We start from the raw sequence: 17,265 nt of genomic DNA on the forward strand, positions 1-17,265 counted from the left end.
TTTTATGTGGCACCTCGCATGAAATATTAAATTTTGATTCTTTGAGTTTTTGGAAATAAAGTTATATATTTGTGAACTACTTAAAAAAATATTATAGGTCATAGTAGATAATAAGTCAAAATATTTAAAAGAAAAGTTTGGTCAAGAAGAAGACTTCTCCAATAATAATGTTGCCATACAAATTGAAATAGAAGAAAAATAGGAAAATGCATAAGTACCTCCTCATCAATAACAGGATTTTTAATTAAACACTTTATTTTTGCGGGAGATCCTATTACCCCTGAGCTATTTTTAAATGGAATTGTGGTGATGTGTAAAAGAGAGTGTATGTCACCCTCCTTGGGAGAGTGAGAAAGAGAGGATATTGAAATTTAATTTTTATAATATATACTATTTTCTATTTTTTCTTTTCTCTTATTTTTATTTTTCTTTTCCGTTTCTTTTCTACAGTTTTATTACTTATCGATGGACCGAAAAGTAGCTTCGGCATTCTCCATATTTTCCAGCGAGATCGAGTTGAAGATTTTATTCTTTTCTCTCCATATTTCATAACACTTTATAGAGAATTACTGCTATTTCTAATCTCTTTACTCACTACTTTTAAATTTTCAATTGCAATTGCTTCTCATAGAAAGGAATGAAAAAATCTCGTCCCAAGATCAATTTTCAATTAAACCCAAAAGAAGCCCACAAAATACTGAATAAGAAGAAGGGTTTTGATTGTTAGTTGCAAAAACATTCTGGCCATGGTCGCCATTTCCCGATTGGGGCCTTCGGCCTTTCACTGCTTCAGGTAGTGAGCTGAGAGAGAGGAGTCCTATTCTATTAATTAATCAAATTTACGTAAAAGAGAGAATAAGGAAGAGGAATTTGGTTGTTGATTGTTGATTGCCATAAAGTTTTTTAGGAGCTCACCATTTTTCGATATGCTTCTTCAATCAAAAAGTTTTTGCTGCTTCACTTGTTGGGGGTTGGGGGATGGAAGAAGGTGGGAAGCATGAAAAGGGAAAAAGAATTTAAAAAAATACAAAAAATGAGTTGGAAAAATAAGTAGATAGGAAAAAACGATATTAGTGGGAAATACATATGTCAGGTGTGTGTATCTCACCGTCAAACATATATGTGGTAGTGGCATTTCAGGGTGACACTAATTCCATTTAAAAATAATTCAGGAGGGTAATAGGACCCACGCAAGAATAAGTGTGTAGTTGAAAATTCGGCTATAGGTCAGAGAGATTCTTATGCATTTTCCTAAGAAAAATCATTTAAACTTTGATTTTAATCTCCTCAAAGTATTATTTTAAATATATTTCTATCTTTACGCAAAACAAAACTTTTCGGTAAATCTTGTAAAAATTTTGAAAAGTCATTCTGCGAATGAAATTGGGTCTTTCTTTTGAACGTGATGTAGTAGTAAACCAGATGTGCAATCCTAGTTTTTTTTTGGGATAATGCATTATTACCCTCTGAACTATATTCGAAGTTGCTACGACACATCTTACTTTTGCGAGGTCCTATTACCCCCCCCCCTCCAAAGCTTTTTTTTTTCCGTAATTCTTTGTACCTTTTTTGCTGACGTGGAGCACTGCGTGAGAACAACATTCAAGCGCGTGAGAACTTAAAAAAAGGCTCTAACCTATACGAAATGGCCACGTGTTGATTTTCAAGAACTCTTCATCCCCATTTTATCACCCTTTTTAAATATATCCAAATCTAATTTCTAGAGTCAAAATTCAACAAAAAACACGACTAAATCTGCACCAATCAAGCTAAAATTTCAACTACAACTTTACAACAACATCGTCATCATACCCCAGTGATCAATTTGGCTAACAACCAAGAATTTTGACAAACCCATTTTGTTCTTCAAGCTTTTTCAAAGTTCAACAATGGTGAATTCGAAATTCTTTTGTCATTTTCGAATCTCATCTACAACTAAGGATTTAGAATGAATTTAGCACTTGAATCTAAACTTTAAAATTTCAACAACGTCCGAATATGCTCAGCACATCTAATAATTTTTCAAGTTCATACAAAAATAATTGTCCTTTTCAGTTTTCTAAATACAAAATAATATATCCAATACATTTCGAATTAAAAAGAAAAGAAAAAGGAAGAAAATGCAAATAAAATATGAAATTACATGTAACAGCACGTGTGTTTCACCACTTGCCAAATGTTTGGTTCTCTATGACATGTCAGCACCTAGAATGATATTTATTCCACTTAAAAAATATTTAGGGGGTAATAGGACTCCTGATCTCGTCCAATTCACACCTCAAATCAAGGATATGAAATGGTCGATTTCAATAGTAGTACCTAATAAGAGTTGGGGTCGATTTTTACAAGGAGCTACATATGGGAGTTAGGAGTATATATTGTAATATGTGAGTTTGAACCACCTCTTGTAAAAATCTTAGGGATATGACCATCACCTAGGTATTTGCCTAATGAGATATAAACCTTAATGCTTGTTTTGTTGATCGGGGTGTATTATAGCTATCAACCCTCAATTACCCACTCAATATCTCTCGGTCAGAGAGTGATTTTACCCAATTTGGCTTTCTCAAGTCCAAATGGATATTGCTCAAAATGGTTAATAAAAGCTCAAGTTGGGTTATTACTATATCTAGGTTGAACCCTTTAATTGGGATTATCAATCTCTCGATTGACCCAATTTCTTTTTAGCCAAGTTTTCCTAGACTAAGTCTCTCTTTCTCAAGTAGAGACTAAGTCAAATAGGCATGAACTAATGTTTACAACCATTAATTCCATAAAATAAAGCATGAACAAGGCAAAATAATAAACACCCAACCATAAACAAACATTAAATTAAACACCCATAAAATTTACACACTAGGGTTGGGTGACAACCCTAGTAAAAATCTAGCTACTCATGCGAAATTCAAGAAATAGAAGAAAAGATACTAATTAAACTCATATTGTAAAATTAAAATGATAAAATCTATGTTAAAATGTCCCAAAATATGAAAGACTACTAAAAGAAGCAAAGAGAAATGACTACTGTAGTTGTTGATGTCAAAAGTTGACTTAATTTTGTGAAACTCGTCTATTTAGACAGGGCTAAAAATTTCGGATAAAAATGCCCTTCGAAAGGTTCTGTGGCCGCATAATTTCATGTGCGGTCCATAGAAGTGTTCATCTTGCAGGAGCTGGGATTCTAGGGCCGCGAGGCAATGTTTATGCGGTTCACAGATTAATCACTACGGCCGCAATCTATTTTTTTTGCGGTCCGCATCTTTCTTTCTGCGGCCGCACAATTTTTGTGCGGTCCGCAATCTTGAGGGTCTTGTACTTTGGAAAATTGCACACCCTCTGAAGTTGATTTCAAATTTTTCATTTACTGCCGCACAATTCTTTTGCGGACCGCATTTTGCTAGGAAGCTTGTTGGGTTTTTCTTTATTGTTTGCGGCCGTAGATGAAATTCTGCAGTCCGCTTTTGCGAGTTCTTGTGCCTTTTATTTCCTTATGTTTTGATTACTCTTTTTTGAGTCAGACTTTATCTAGGGAGTCCAACTTCCAATATTTTTGTAATTTTGCACATTTCATCAGTTTCGGGAACACAATTAAACGCTTTTAGACTAAAACAAAAGCTAAATAGTGCTAATAAGTAATCAAAATCCCAACTTATCAACTCCTCCCAACTTAAGTCTTTAATTGTCCTCAAGAAAATAAAATAGTTCCCACCTTCAAAAGTTAAGGGGTATTATAGCTAGCCACGGGTGAACCATTCACACCTTAGTTGGGACCAATAATTACCCACACCACTCATGCATTATTGACAAGGCAACAAGTTGAAACATTTATGTACATATAGCTCTAATATGACATTCGAGCATCAAGGGTTGACTTTGCTCATCAAGGACGTTCGCTCTATTTTGTAGGTCATGGTGGATCCCAAACTCCTCCTCCTCTGCTCTCCATTTGCCAAGCTCACTTAATAATTTAGCACTCAATTCAAAAACTTACGAAAAGGTTCACTCATTTCTCTCAAGAGAATGTCACAAGTACGGCTTCCGGCACCATAAGCTTGTCCCTTATGTAAATCAATATTAATGTAGCTCACTCGGCTTAAAATCAAGTAGGACTTCTTTCGAGCTGTAATGAAGGCTTTTGGATTAATGATTGATACAATATGGATAAGTGGTTACACTTTCCTTAAGCACTCCATCTTTCAATTCTCGGCTCATACTTTGCCTATTCCTTGAGGCACTTTCTTTTCCTTGGATGACTAGAGAGACTTAAAATCACTCTTTTTTGATCATTACACTCATATATATCCATGCTTGGGATCATTGTCTTTCTTTGAATCCCTTCAACTCTTTTATTTATTTACTTTTTGCATTTTTTTTGTTCTTTTCTTTTCTTTGCCTTTCCTTCTCGTTATTTCTTTTTTCTTTTTGTGCCTTGATACCTTTTTTCAATTTCCTCGTCTCTCCCCCAAACTTACATTTTTAGCCAATTGTTTCACCTGAGTGTTAAGAGAAGCCCGGGTGCCAAGAGAGGGTCATTATAGAATAGGTAAAGGCTTGTAACATGATTTTCAAATGAGAAAGGCTAAGGGCTCAAAGGGGTTGACTAGGGATGACATCAATTGTAGACAATATAAAACTGAAACTGGTCAACGAAAGCCTACAATCACTTCTCAAGCCAAGAAAAACTTACGTTTTCGCCTTAAAACACATTCGGGGCAAGTTCTAGACCTTCCGCATAAGTACTAAGACTAGCAACAAAGCATCTCACCCCTTACGCAACTAGATTGTTAAAGAGGATAGAGTCGGAGGCACACAACGACCATATTCAAGATTGAAGATCACTATGGTCCAATTAGACCACTCGATGGTATCAAAGTCAATACAAGAGTCACATAGTCACTAACTAGAGCTATTTCCCTTTAAAAATCCTTGTCTCAAACCATAAGCAGGTAATTAAATGTGTTGGTGCCAAATGAAGCATGTTTGACTCTTCGAGTTTGACTTAATCAGGTCTTTTTATTCATTATTACTACTATTATCACTTAACTACAAAATAGACTCATCCCCTTAAGAAGGTTGTCACGACATCCATCATTGGGACGAGTCACCTAGTTCACACAAAAACTACTATTGGAAAGAATAGTGGCATTAAGAAAACCGAAGGCTTATTATCTACTAAAACATAAAAAAAAGCTACTAAATTAAACACTAAATAATAAGAAAATAAAATAAAGAAGCTACAAAACAAAACTACTGAAAGCATAATGAATATACATAATGAGAGAGAAAAAGAGAGAATAGATACAAAATAAGGAGAAAGAAGAAAATACTGTCAGTTATTACAAACCAATCGCTCAGAATCATCAAAATAGATCAAATAAACTCCACCCCCAAATAAAAATAAGCATTGTCCTCAGTGATTTCAAAGTAAGAATAAAAGAAGGGAAAGAGTGAAGAAGACTCCCTATGTCGCCTTGGACATCTCTGTATCCACATCAGCGTCACCGCCCTCAGTCTTATCTAACGGGATCTCATCATCCTCGACTCTAGGAGTGGCTGGGTTGGTGAACATCTGGCGCACCGCCTCAGCGGTGTCGGCAGCTAGGTATGGCTCATCAGACTGGACAACTGGTGGTACTGATGATGATGGTGCTGAAGAGCTGGATCCATCAGCATGTCAAAGGGAAGATCTCCTATTGCTGCAATCTTGGTCACCTCTCTCCGAAGCTTGGTAACTGACTTCTTGGAAGCTTGAGACATTCTCATTTTCTTTACTTCCTTTCCCAGCTCCTCAATCACTGCCCATGTTGTACCAGAGTGTTCATTATGGTGGTATGGTTCTCCAAGAGCTTCTTCAATGGTTTCCTCCACTGTTGGAGGAATCTAGGGTGCCAAAATGGATGACTGCACTGCAACAATACTAGATATGTCAGACAACATTGTAGTGGCTGTCTGCATTCAGTTGTTGAGGCTTGCCAGTGTCTGGGAGACTCACAACGCTGATAGTGGAGCAGTGGGCATCGACACTAGTTTCAAAGCCAAGGTGGAACCTGTAATAGGGGTTGCTGTGGGCACTGAGGATGGTGGTGGAGGCATAGCTGCTGCACACCAGAATGACAGCTCTCTGATGATAGAGAATTAGCTATTTTGTGGCCGCAATAAATTTTTTGAGGTCCGCACAAATTACTTTACGGCCGCACTTGAGAGTCATCAAAGTGACAACTCTCTGATCGCAGAGACTAGGTTGTTCCGAGGCTGCAATAAGATTTCTGCGGTCCGCACATTTTACATTGCGTCCGCAGAACCATACTTTCCTATAGTGCCATAATCTTTAACTTCTGCAGACCACACAATTTCTTATGCGGCCGCAGATTCCAAATTTTACGAACAGACGGTCAGTTTTGCATTTAGGGCTTGACATTTTTGCACACTTTTGACTTGGAATTAACATTTAAGCATGACAATCAATTCACCCATTCCCTTAGAATATTTATCAGTCTACCCACAACATATTCACCCCTAAAGATTGTTCAAATAGATTCATAGATATATGGTTCAAAATTTTACTAATTGTTTTTAAAGAAGTTAATCAAGATGATAATGCATACCAGAGATGAATTTGTGCAAGAGATGAGTGATCTATAGTTGTTAGGCTTGGGAGCATCTAATTTAACACAAAATTTCAATTTTCTTTGCACTTTGTGAGCTTAGAGAGGGGAAAAAGGGAACACTGCCCATTATCTCCTATTTATAGTGAAGGGGTTCTGGTAGGTGAAGGGGAGGTGAGTGCGGCTCCAAAATTCCTATTGTGGTCCGCACTCCATTACCTGGGGGCCTCAGATGCCCTAGTGTTTTGCGGTCCACAAAATTAGTTGTGTAGCCACAAGTTTTGTTGCGGATCGTAGAATTAGTGTTGCTAACACAGATCGGCCATTTCTTTAACAGACCAACTTTAGAGAGTTGGCATTTTTCACCTTCAACTTGCGCGGTCTGCAATTCAATTGTGCAGCCACTTAACACCTTTTTCTGTAGCAACTAAAATCTTGCGCACCAACCGATATAAAGACATTCTGATAGGTGACTTTTAAGCCGTCCTATAAGCCCATAAAGCATCATCAAGTTTCTTTGACCAATCCATCTGGTTAGCATTCACAGTTTTTGACAAAATACACTTTATCTCCTGGTTGGATACTTCTACTTGACCACTTGTTTGAGGATGATAGGGAGTCATAACTTTGTGAGTGACACAATACTTGGTGAGTAAGGCGTCTAAGGCTTTGTTGCAAAAATGTGACCCCCATCGCATATGATAGCCCGCGGAGTACCAAACCTTGTGAAAATATTCTTCTTCAAGAACGCCACCACACTTATCGCCTCATTGTTGGGTAGAGCAACGACCTCAACCCATTTGGACACATAATCAACCACGACTAAGATGTAGGTGTTTTCACAAGAACTCACAAAGGGGCCCATAAAGTCAACACCCCACACATCGAAAATATCAATTTTCAAAATAGTGGTGAGGGGAATTTCATTTTTCTTTGAGATTCTACCGGCCCTTTGACATTCATCACATCGTTTCACTAGATCACTTGAATCCTTGCAAAGAGTGGGCCAATAGAACCTGCAACCTAGAACTTTGGCCGCCATCTCGCTCCACCATGGTGACCACCATATGGTGAAGAATGACAAGCCCCAAGAATTTTACATTGCTCTTCCTTCGGTACAAATCTTCTAATCACCCCATCCGTACTAATCTGGAAAAGGTACGATTTATCCCAATAATAGTTTTAACAATGTTGTTTCAGCTTCTTCCTTTGGTTTGAAGAGAACTCATCCGGGATGACACAACTCACAAGAAAATTTGCTAGATCCACAAACCATGGCTCCTCTTTATTGAAGTAGCCAAAAGTTTCTCATCGGGGGAGGAGTCATTGATTTCAAGGCCATCATGCGGCTTCCCCTCCTCCTCCAAATGAGACAAGTGGTCCGCCACTTGGTTTTCACTTCCTTTTCGATCTTGGATGTTAATATCAAACTCTTGCAACAAAAGCACCCATCTCTCAACCGGGCTTAGGAATCTTTCCTTCTCATAAGATAATGAGTGTCGTATGATCTGTGTGGACAATTACTTTAGCACCCATAAAGTACAGGTGAAACTTCTCAATAGCAAACACAATGGCAAAGAGCTCTTTCTCTGTAACGGTATAGTTTATTTGGGCACTATTCATGGTCTTACTAGCATAGTATACTGAATGAAAAATCTTTTTGATGTGTTTTCCCAAAACAACCCCCACCGCTACATCACTTGCATCGCACATTAGCTCAAAAGGAACACTCGAATTTGGAGCGGTGATAATGGGAGTAGTAGTCAACTTGAACTTTAACAATTCAAAGGATATCATGAAATCATCATTGAAGTGGAACTTAGCATATTTCTCCAAAATCTTGCACAACGGGTTCACCATTTTAGAGAATCCTTGATGAAACGCCGGTAAACCCCCACGTGGACTAAGAAACTCTGCACGCCCTTCACCTAAGTTGGAGGTGGAAGTTTAGAAATCACCTCAATCTTTTGCCTTGTCGACTTCAATGTCATCCTTTGAAATCTTGTGGCCAAGGACAATGCCTTCCTCGACCATGAAATGACATTTCTCCCAATTTAACACCAAATTTGTTTCTTCACATCTTTCCAACACTTTATCCAAGTTTGCGAGAAAATCATCAAAAGTATTCCCGACCACCGAGAAGTGATCCATGAAGACTTCAAGGTAATCCTCCACCATGTTCGTAAAGATAGCCATCATATACCTTTGAAAAGTCGCCGGTGCATTGCACAACCCAAATGGCATTCCCTTGAAGGCGAAAGTACCATAAGGACATGTAAAGGTAGTTTTCTCTTGATCCTCCAGAGTAATAAGAATTTGGTTGTAGTCAGAATACCCATCAAGGAAACAATAGAAAGCACAGGCGGCCAATCTATCAAGCATTTGATATAGGAAGGGAAGTGGAAAATGGTTCTTCTTTGTGACTTTGTTGAGCTTATGATAGTCCATACACGCTCTCCACCCGGTCACCATTCTTGTAGGAATCAACTCATTCTTGTCACTACTGACCACTGTCATGCCCCCTTTCTTTAGGACACACTGAATCGGAGAAGTCCACAAACTATCAGAAATGGGGTAGACAACCCCGACATCCAACCACTTAATAATCTCCTTTTTGACAACCTCTTACATGGCTTCATTGAGTCTTCTTTGATGTTCAATATATGGTTTGGCACCTTCCTCCAAGTTATTCATGTGCATGCAAAATGTGGGGCTTATCCCCCAAATATCCGCTAATGTCCATCCAATAGCCTTCTACCTCTTTTGTAGCACCGCCAATGTAGATTCTACCGCACGTTAGTCAAATAAAAGGAAAGAATAACTGATAAAGTAGAAGAAGGGCCAAGAAATTCATACCGAAGATGTGGAGTCAATGGCTTCAACTCCAAGATAGGAGGCTCTTCGATTGAATGCTTTGTAGGAGGAGTTGTCCTATTTTCAAGATCCAAGTACAATTTGCGAGGTTCATATGTGTGCGACCCCATTCCTTGCAAAGAGATCACACATTTCACGAAGCCATCCATCTCGTCATCATCAAAGTTGAGCAAGACAACCTCTAACATTTCACTAACATTTATCACATCACTTGTTTCATCCACAATCACATCGGTCACCAAGTCCATGAAAGAGCACTCCTCAATGCATTGGTTGCCTCATAGACTTACACACATGAAAAACTATTTTTTAATCACCAACTCAGAAAGTAAATTCTCTAGCTTTAGCATCACAAAGAGCCTGCCCTGTTGCAAGGAAAGGTCTACCAAGAATAATCGGCACCTCATAGTCAATCTCACAATCAAGAATGACAAAATCCACCGAGAGAATGAATTTATCAACACAAACCCAAACATCCTCAATCACTCCCAAAGGTCTCTTCATAGTTCGATCGACCATTTGAAATCTTATAGAGATGGGACTTGGTTTCCCAATTCCCAATGTCTTGAAAACCGAATAGAGAATCACATTTATACTTGCCCTAAGATCACAAAGAACTTTTTCAAACTCGACTTCCGATTGTACAAGGAATCATGAAAGCACCGGGATCCTCTAACTTGGGAGCTATTGAATGCACAATTGTACTTACTTGGTGAGTCATTTTTATATTTCAAAATTCATCGACCGCTTTTTTGTCACAAGATCCTTAATGAACTTTGCATTACCAAGAATTTGCTCCAAGGCTTCAACTAATGGAACATTGATTGAGAGACTCTTCATTATTTGGATAAACTTCTTGAATTGGTTTTCACCATTTTGCTTTGCAAGTCTTTGAGGGTGGGGAGGTGGAGGCTTAGGCAATGGTGCCTTAGCATTTTGCACTATCGGTTCCGGCATGTCAATATTATGATCCCTAGACGGGTTTACCTCCTCTTGAGTCTCTTCCCACTATCATCAATATCAATCCGAACCTCGTCATTGGATTGCTCAACAGTGTTCGGGATCTCCTCTTCTTGCACTACTTGCTCTTCATCCACAAGTTGCCTTTGGCTTGAGGTGGGTGCATTCCCACCTTTTCCATTCCTTGTAGTAATGGCTATGGCATGCCCTGTGTTGTTCCCACCCTTTAGGTTCACTATCGTGTCACTTGGTAGTGCTTCTTAGGACAAGTATATAGAGCTTGAGAGATTTTCCCCATTTGAACTTCCAAGTCACGGATTGATGTATTGTAGGAGGCAAGTTGGGCATCAGAATCAGGATTCTTCTCCATCATTCGCTTGAACATATTCTCAATACATCCCATTTCATTGTTGGAAGAACTTGGACCATGAGAAGGATAAGGAGGTGGTTTGCTCAGTTGTTGATACATCAGGGGCCTTTGAGAACCCGACCCTCGATTGCCTTGATTATTGTTCCATCTCCTTGATTGTTACCTCCTCAATTTATTTGATTGTTTCCACTCCAATTACCTTGGTTAATTCTACCACTCCAATTTCCTTGATTGTTGTTGTTGTGCCAATTCCCTTGATTGTTACTACCACTCCAATTACCTTGATCGCTTGAATTCCAATTACCTTGATTGTTTTGAGGCCGCCATTGTTGTTTATTTGGGCCTTGGAAGTTGTTTCTTTTCCCTTGAAAGGTGTTCACATATTGCATCTCCTCTTCTTGTTCATTGTAAGATTCATCTTGATCAAACCCACTATCTTCTTGCACATAATACTCCACTCGGTTTTGCACTGGTGGACCCTTGGCCCTTCTTTTGTTCACCATCATGCTTACTCCCTCCATGGCAATGACTTGCCTAGGACTTTGCACTTCTTGAAGTTTAGCCTTTGCTAATTGATTCATTGTGGTGGTCAATTCGGCAATGGCTTGCCCATGGTCATGCAACTCTTTATAGAGCTGAATCACGTTCGGATCACCTTGAGGAATATTAGCCCTAGATTGCCATGCCAATGAGGTGTCCTCCATTTCATCTAAAATCTAACAAGCTTCCACATACGGTGTTGTCATGAAATTTCCACCATCAAGTTGATTTACCACGCATTGATTGGTCGTATTGATCCCCCGATATAAAGTTTGTTGAATCATATTCTCTATCATGTCGTTATTGGGGCACTATTTGACCATTGTTCTATACCGCTCCCATATCTTATGTAACTACTCATTGGGCTCTTATTTGAATGCTAGAATCTCGTCTCTAAGAGTAGCCATATGCCTGGGAGAGAAGAACTTGAAAATAAATTTCTCTGCTAACTCATCCCAAAGTACGGATGGAATGGTTTGGCACTCTTTCCAACCATTCCAAGGCTTTCCCCCATAGAGAGAAGGGAAAAAGCCTTATCCTTAAAGTGTCCTCATAGACGTTTGTTTGTTTACTCCCCCAACAAGTGTCCACAAACCCCTTCAAGTGTTTGTATGCATTTGACTTGGAGCCCCGGTGAAGAAACCGCAGTGCTCTAACAATGTGAGCATCGGATTTGTAATTTGAAAGTTGCCCACCCTAATATGGGGCGGGACTATGACACTTGCATACCCTTCATTCGGCAACACACGGTGTGGAGCTGCTCTTGGTGGAGGTGGGGGTGGAACTGGGACGTCGTCTTGAGGCGCCCGACCTCTTCTATTTGCTTGAGGTTTAAGAGGAACCTCTTCAACTTGGTCATCCTCAATGTCCACATCCCCCAAAGGCATGTTTCCGAGTAGATCATTGTTGTTTTCCATTGTTGTACCCATAATTAATTCACAAAATTTAGTAACACGGAAGAAAAAGAAGACAATCTACATACAAAACCAAATATATAGCTAAATCCGTTTTAAGCTCCTCGGCAACGGCGCCAAAAATTGATCTCGTTCAATTCACACATAAAATCAAGCATATGAAACTGTCGATTGCAATAATAGTACCAATCAAGAGTCAGGGTCGATTTCCACAGGGAGCTATATATAGGAGTTAGGAGTATATATTGTAGTATAAGAGTTTGAACTACCTCAATTTACACTTCCACAAATTGGGGTTGTTTCTATGTCTATTTTAAACTAAGATTGCAAAGTTAAAAAATGAAACTAAGAAATTGTTTTTGTTATTTTTCAAGTTCTATAAAAAGCCTAGGGATATGACCATCACCTAGGTGTTTGCCTAATGGGATATACACCTTAATGCTTGTTTTGTTGATTGGGGTGTATTATAGCTATCATCCCTCAATTACCCACTCAATACCTCTCAGTCAGAGAGTGATTTTGCCCAATTTGGCTTTCTCAAGTCCATATGGGTATTGCTCAAAATGTTGATAAAAGCTCAAGTCGGGTTATTGCTATCTCTAGGTTGAACTCTTTAATTAGGATTATCAATCTCTCGATTGATCCAATTTCTTGTTAGCCAAGTTTTCCTAGACTAAGTCTCTCTATCTCAAGTAGAAACTAAGTCAAATAGGCATGAACTAATGTTTGCAAGCATTAATTCCACAAATTAAAGCATGACCAATGATAAATAATAAACACCCAACCATAAACAAGCCTAATTAAACACCCATAAGATTTACACGCTAGGGTTGGGTTACAACCCTAGTAAAAATTTAGCTACTCATGTAAAATTGAAGAAATAGAAGAAGAGATGCTAATTAAACTCATATTGTAAACTCAAAATGATAAAATCTATGTTAAAATATCCCAAAATATGAAAGACTACTAAAAGAAGAAAAGAGAAACGGCTACTGTAGTTGCTAATGTCAAAAGTTGACCTAATTTTGTGAAACTCATCTATTTATACAGTGCTGGAAATTTCAGACAAAAATGCCTTTCGGGAGGTTCTGTAGCCGCACAATTCCATGTGCGGTCCGCAGAAGTGTTCATCTTGCAGGAGCTGGGATTCTGCGGCCGCACAATTCTCCACTGCAGCCACGAGGCAATGTTTCTGCGGTCCGCAATCTATTTCTCTGCGGTCCGCATCTTTCTTTCTGTGACCGCAAGGTACTTCTTCTGTGGCCGAACAATTTCTATGCAGCCCACAATCTTGAGGGAGTTGGACTTTGTAAAATTGCACAACCTCTAAAGTTGATTTCCAATTCTTCAATTGCCGCACAATTTCTTTGTGGATCGCCTTTTGCTAGGAAGCCTATTGGATTTTTTTTCTTTGTTTGTGGCCGCAGATGGAATTCTGCGATCCGCACTTTGTAAGTTCTTTTTGAGTACCTTGTGTTTTGAGTACTTCTTTTTGAGTCGGATTTCATCTTGGGAGTCCAACTTCCAACATTCCTGCAATTTTGGACATTTCATCGGTTTCAGAAATACAATTAAACACTTTTAGATTAAAACAAAAGCTAAAAGACCCTAATAAGTAGTCAAAATCCCCACTTATCAGCCCTCGCAAAAGTAAGATGTATCGTAGTAACTTCGGGTACAACTCAGGGGGTAATAGTTCATTATCCTTTTTTTAAAAAACAATTTCAAAATGTCATTGATAAATGAACATCCAACCAGTAGATTAGTTGGCGGGCTCAGGAGAAAGAGTTAAATCACTTCACTTTTCCTGTCATTAAATAGGACAAAAGAATGCAATTAGTTAAACGTATATAATTCACCCAATTTGAAAAGACAATTATAACTGGCGCGACAGCAGGATATTCCAAAGAGAAAACATGAATGGTTGATTTCCTAGTTTTGATTACGTTAATAGTTAATTATCCCAGATACATCCCAATATTGTTTAAACTAAAATTTGATTTATAGGCCAAATCAATTAAATTTTATTTCGAGTCCTCAAGCAATATTTTTGATTCACTATCTCGAATATAAGCAATAGAATTAAATAAAGAACAAATATTGAGATTAAATAAAAATTAAGAAGAATTCTTATTGATTCTGTTTCTGCTCGAAGATATTCTGCTTGCTTCATATGGGATACAAAGTGGGAGAAGTGGGAGTTAAAACAGTAAGGCTTTCCAATCAATTGATTATTTCCATATATATGTAATTTGGCATCATGTGCCACGTGTCAATATTTAGTTTGTCTACTTAACAGGCCCACTTTTTGCTAATACATATAGTCTCTCCATTTTTCGAATAAGTATTTGGGAAGCGGTAGAGGTCATGGAAAGAAAAAAAAGTGCGCCTGACATCTTTTTCCCAAAGTTTAGTGATGTATTCCAGAAGTGAAACGACATGCGCCATTTTTATTTAATGCCCGAAATACGCGACTTAATTGGTTCTGTCATTAGCAATGAATTTGAAGATATTAACGGCTCTGTGACTTCGAAATGACAGATCCATGATGACTTTTCCTTCTATTATACTAAATATGAAATCCTTAATTCTTCTTCTTCGCTTTCTATTCTTCTGCACTTTGCTTTCTCTTTGCATTCCCTGCTTCTTATTCACAATTATGGATTCCCAAGGTGCCAATCTCCCTGTTTTGCCAACTTCTGAAAACTATGCCCGTCATACTATCATCGTTGATGACCTCCCAGATATCGAAACTCCATTAAAGTTGAGAACATGAATGAGAAGGCTTAAGAAATTAAGTACTGTGGTAGTCAGCAAAGATCACGCCACCGTTAGGCCGCCAGTAAAAAGTATGAACAATGACAAACAAGAACATGCTGCTGAGCCCATGGTCTTAGAAATTCTTCTCAAATAATTCAATTTTGCAGCGGACTGTGTCCAGAGGAATACAACCATGTGACGAAAGGTTAGCTGAAAATATTTCTTCAGATTTTCATTGTTAGGATAGAGTGTCATTGGAGGGATGACTTCCCTATTGAACCTACTCATGCTGATGAGCGAATCACCAATTATAGAGAGGATTTTTCATTCGTCTACATGTATTCGTTCATTCTCGGGTTCAAACCCGTAGTTGATCTCATGATATAAGCTCTCTACCGCCATTTCAACGTTTGCTTGGCTCAGATAGGTCCGCTTGTTTGGAGGGCCGTGGAATGCCTCCATTTTTTACCGAGTTTGGATTCGGTGAATTTCACCCTCTGTCACCCTCTTTATCTTTATTCTCTCAAACTTTTTTGTACTAGTGTATTTACTCTTAACAACTATAGAAAACGAGTTTTTGTCGATCCCGAGGATGACCATGATTATGGGCGGTCTGAAAGATTTGTGAACCTGCCTACCTAAGAGTTGATTCAACCTAGTGATCGCCCATTCCCTGAAAAATGGTGTTAAAACCCAAAACCTACCAAAGATCGTGATGGCGCCTAGCATGTTGGCTAGGTGAACCAATGGTCTCAAATATTAAATAAATCAACTAATATAGATGTAATAAGTCTAAAAAGATTCGAAAATATCATAGATAAGATTAAATCTGATAACCAAGTACAAAACAACATAACATTCATGTAACGATCCGACCAGTCGTTTTGAGAATTTGTACATCGCTTGGTAGTTTGGGGCATAAGTAGCTCCGTATGATGTATTAGAACTTGTGTGTAAAATTTGAATTCATTCCGAGTCAATTTGATATGTTTCGACACAAGTTTTTGGAAGTCGAAAATTCTAAAGTTCATTAAGTTTGATTTGAGGTGCATCTCGTTGTTTCGATGTTGTTATGCGTGATTTGAGGCCTCGAGCAGGTCCATTTTATGTTATGGGACTTTTTGGTATGCTCGTATAGGGTCTCGAGGGGCTCGGGTGAGTTTCGGATAGATTTGGGCTATGTTGCGCTCGTTTTTCTTATGTTTCGAAGTTGTTTCTTCAAGCATAAATGGTACCACATTAAACAAAACGAGCTCAGATTTCTGTTTTGATTGAAGAATTAGATCTGTATCGTAATTACGGAGCCATAACAAAAAGAATCGTCGAATTTGGACATCGTATGAGGATTTTATGGTTATGTTACTAAGAATTGGGTTGCTAGATTTTTCAAATTAATTACGAAATTGTCACTGATTACGTATTTAAAAATCTGCACTATTTTCAAATATTGAAACAAAAATATCTCCTTCATTATAAGGTCAAATTGAGTGATTCAAAAGCCTAACTTGACTGAAATTTCACAAGGAATGCATTAGACACATCAAAATCGAGTTTCGAGATTGTTTAGCATACAAAACGAGGCAGAACAATTCGGCAAAAATACTTAATATCGAAGGTTTGTTCATTTGGTCATATTTTGAGTTGGTGAACTTGGATTTAGACAATTCTGGAGGCGATTTTCACCATATGGATTGGGGGTAAGTGTTCTATACTCGATTTTGGTTATATTTTATGAATCCATCTTCGTTTTTGGCAATCGATTGATAATTTCAAAGTGAAATTTGGGGGGGGGGGGTTTTGTCAAATTTCATAAAGTAAATTTTTGAGTTTTGAACATCGATTCAGAGTCAGATTTGAGTGAAACTAGTATGGTTGGACTCGTAATTTATTGGGTTGTCGGATTTTCTGTGTTTTGTCAGGTTCCGAGGCGTGGGTTCGGATTTGACTTTTTGGTTGATTTTTGGATTTTGATTAAAGATTCGAACTTTATCGATTAGGTTTGTTTCTTTTGGCATTTTTGATGTATTTGAGTTTCTTTTGGCTAGTTTCGAGCTGTTTGGGGGTTGATACGCGCAGGATTGCATTTTTGAAGCATTGTTTGGCTTGCTGGGTATAGGATTTGGCTTGTTCGAGGTAAGTAAAATTTCTAAACTTGATGCTGAGGGTACAAAACTCCGAATTACGTGTTATGTGATTAATGTTGAGGTGACGCACATGCTAGGTGACAGGCGTGTGTGCACGC

This window comes from Nicotiana sylvestris, chromosome 9 (assembly GCF_000393655.2).
Source record: "Nicotiana sylvestris chromosome 9, ASM39365v2, whole genome shotgun sequence".
Lineage (NCBI taxonomy): Eukaryota > Viridiplantae > Streptophyta > Magnoliopsida > Solanales > Solanaceae > Nicotiana > Nicotiana sylvestris.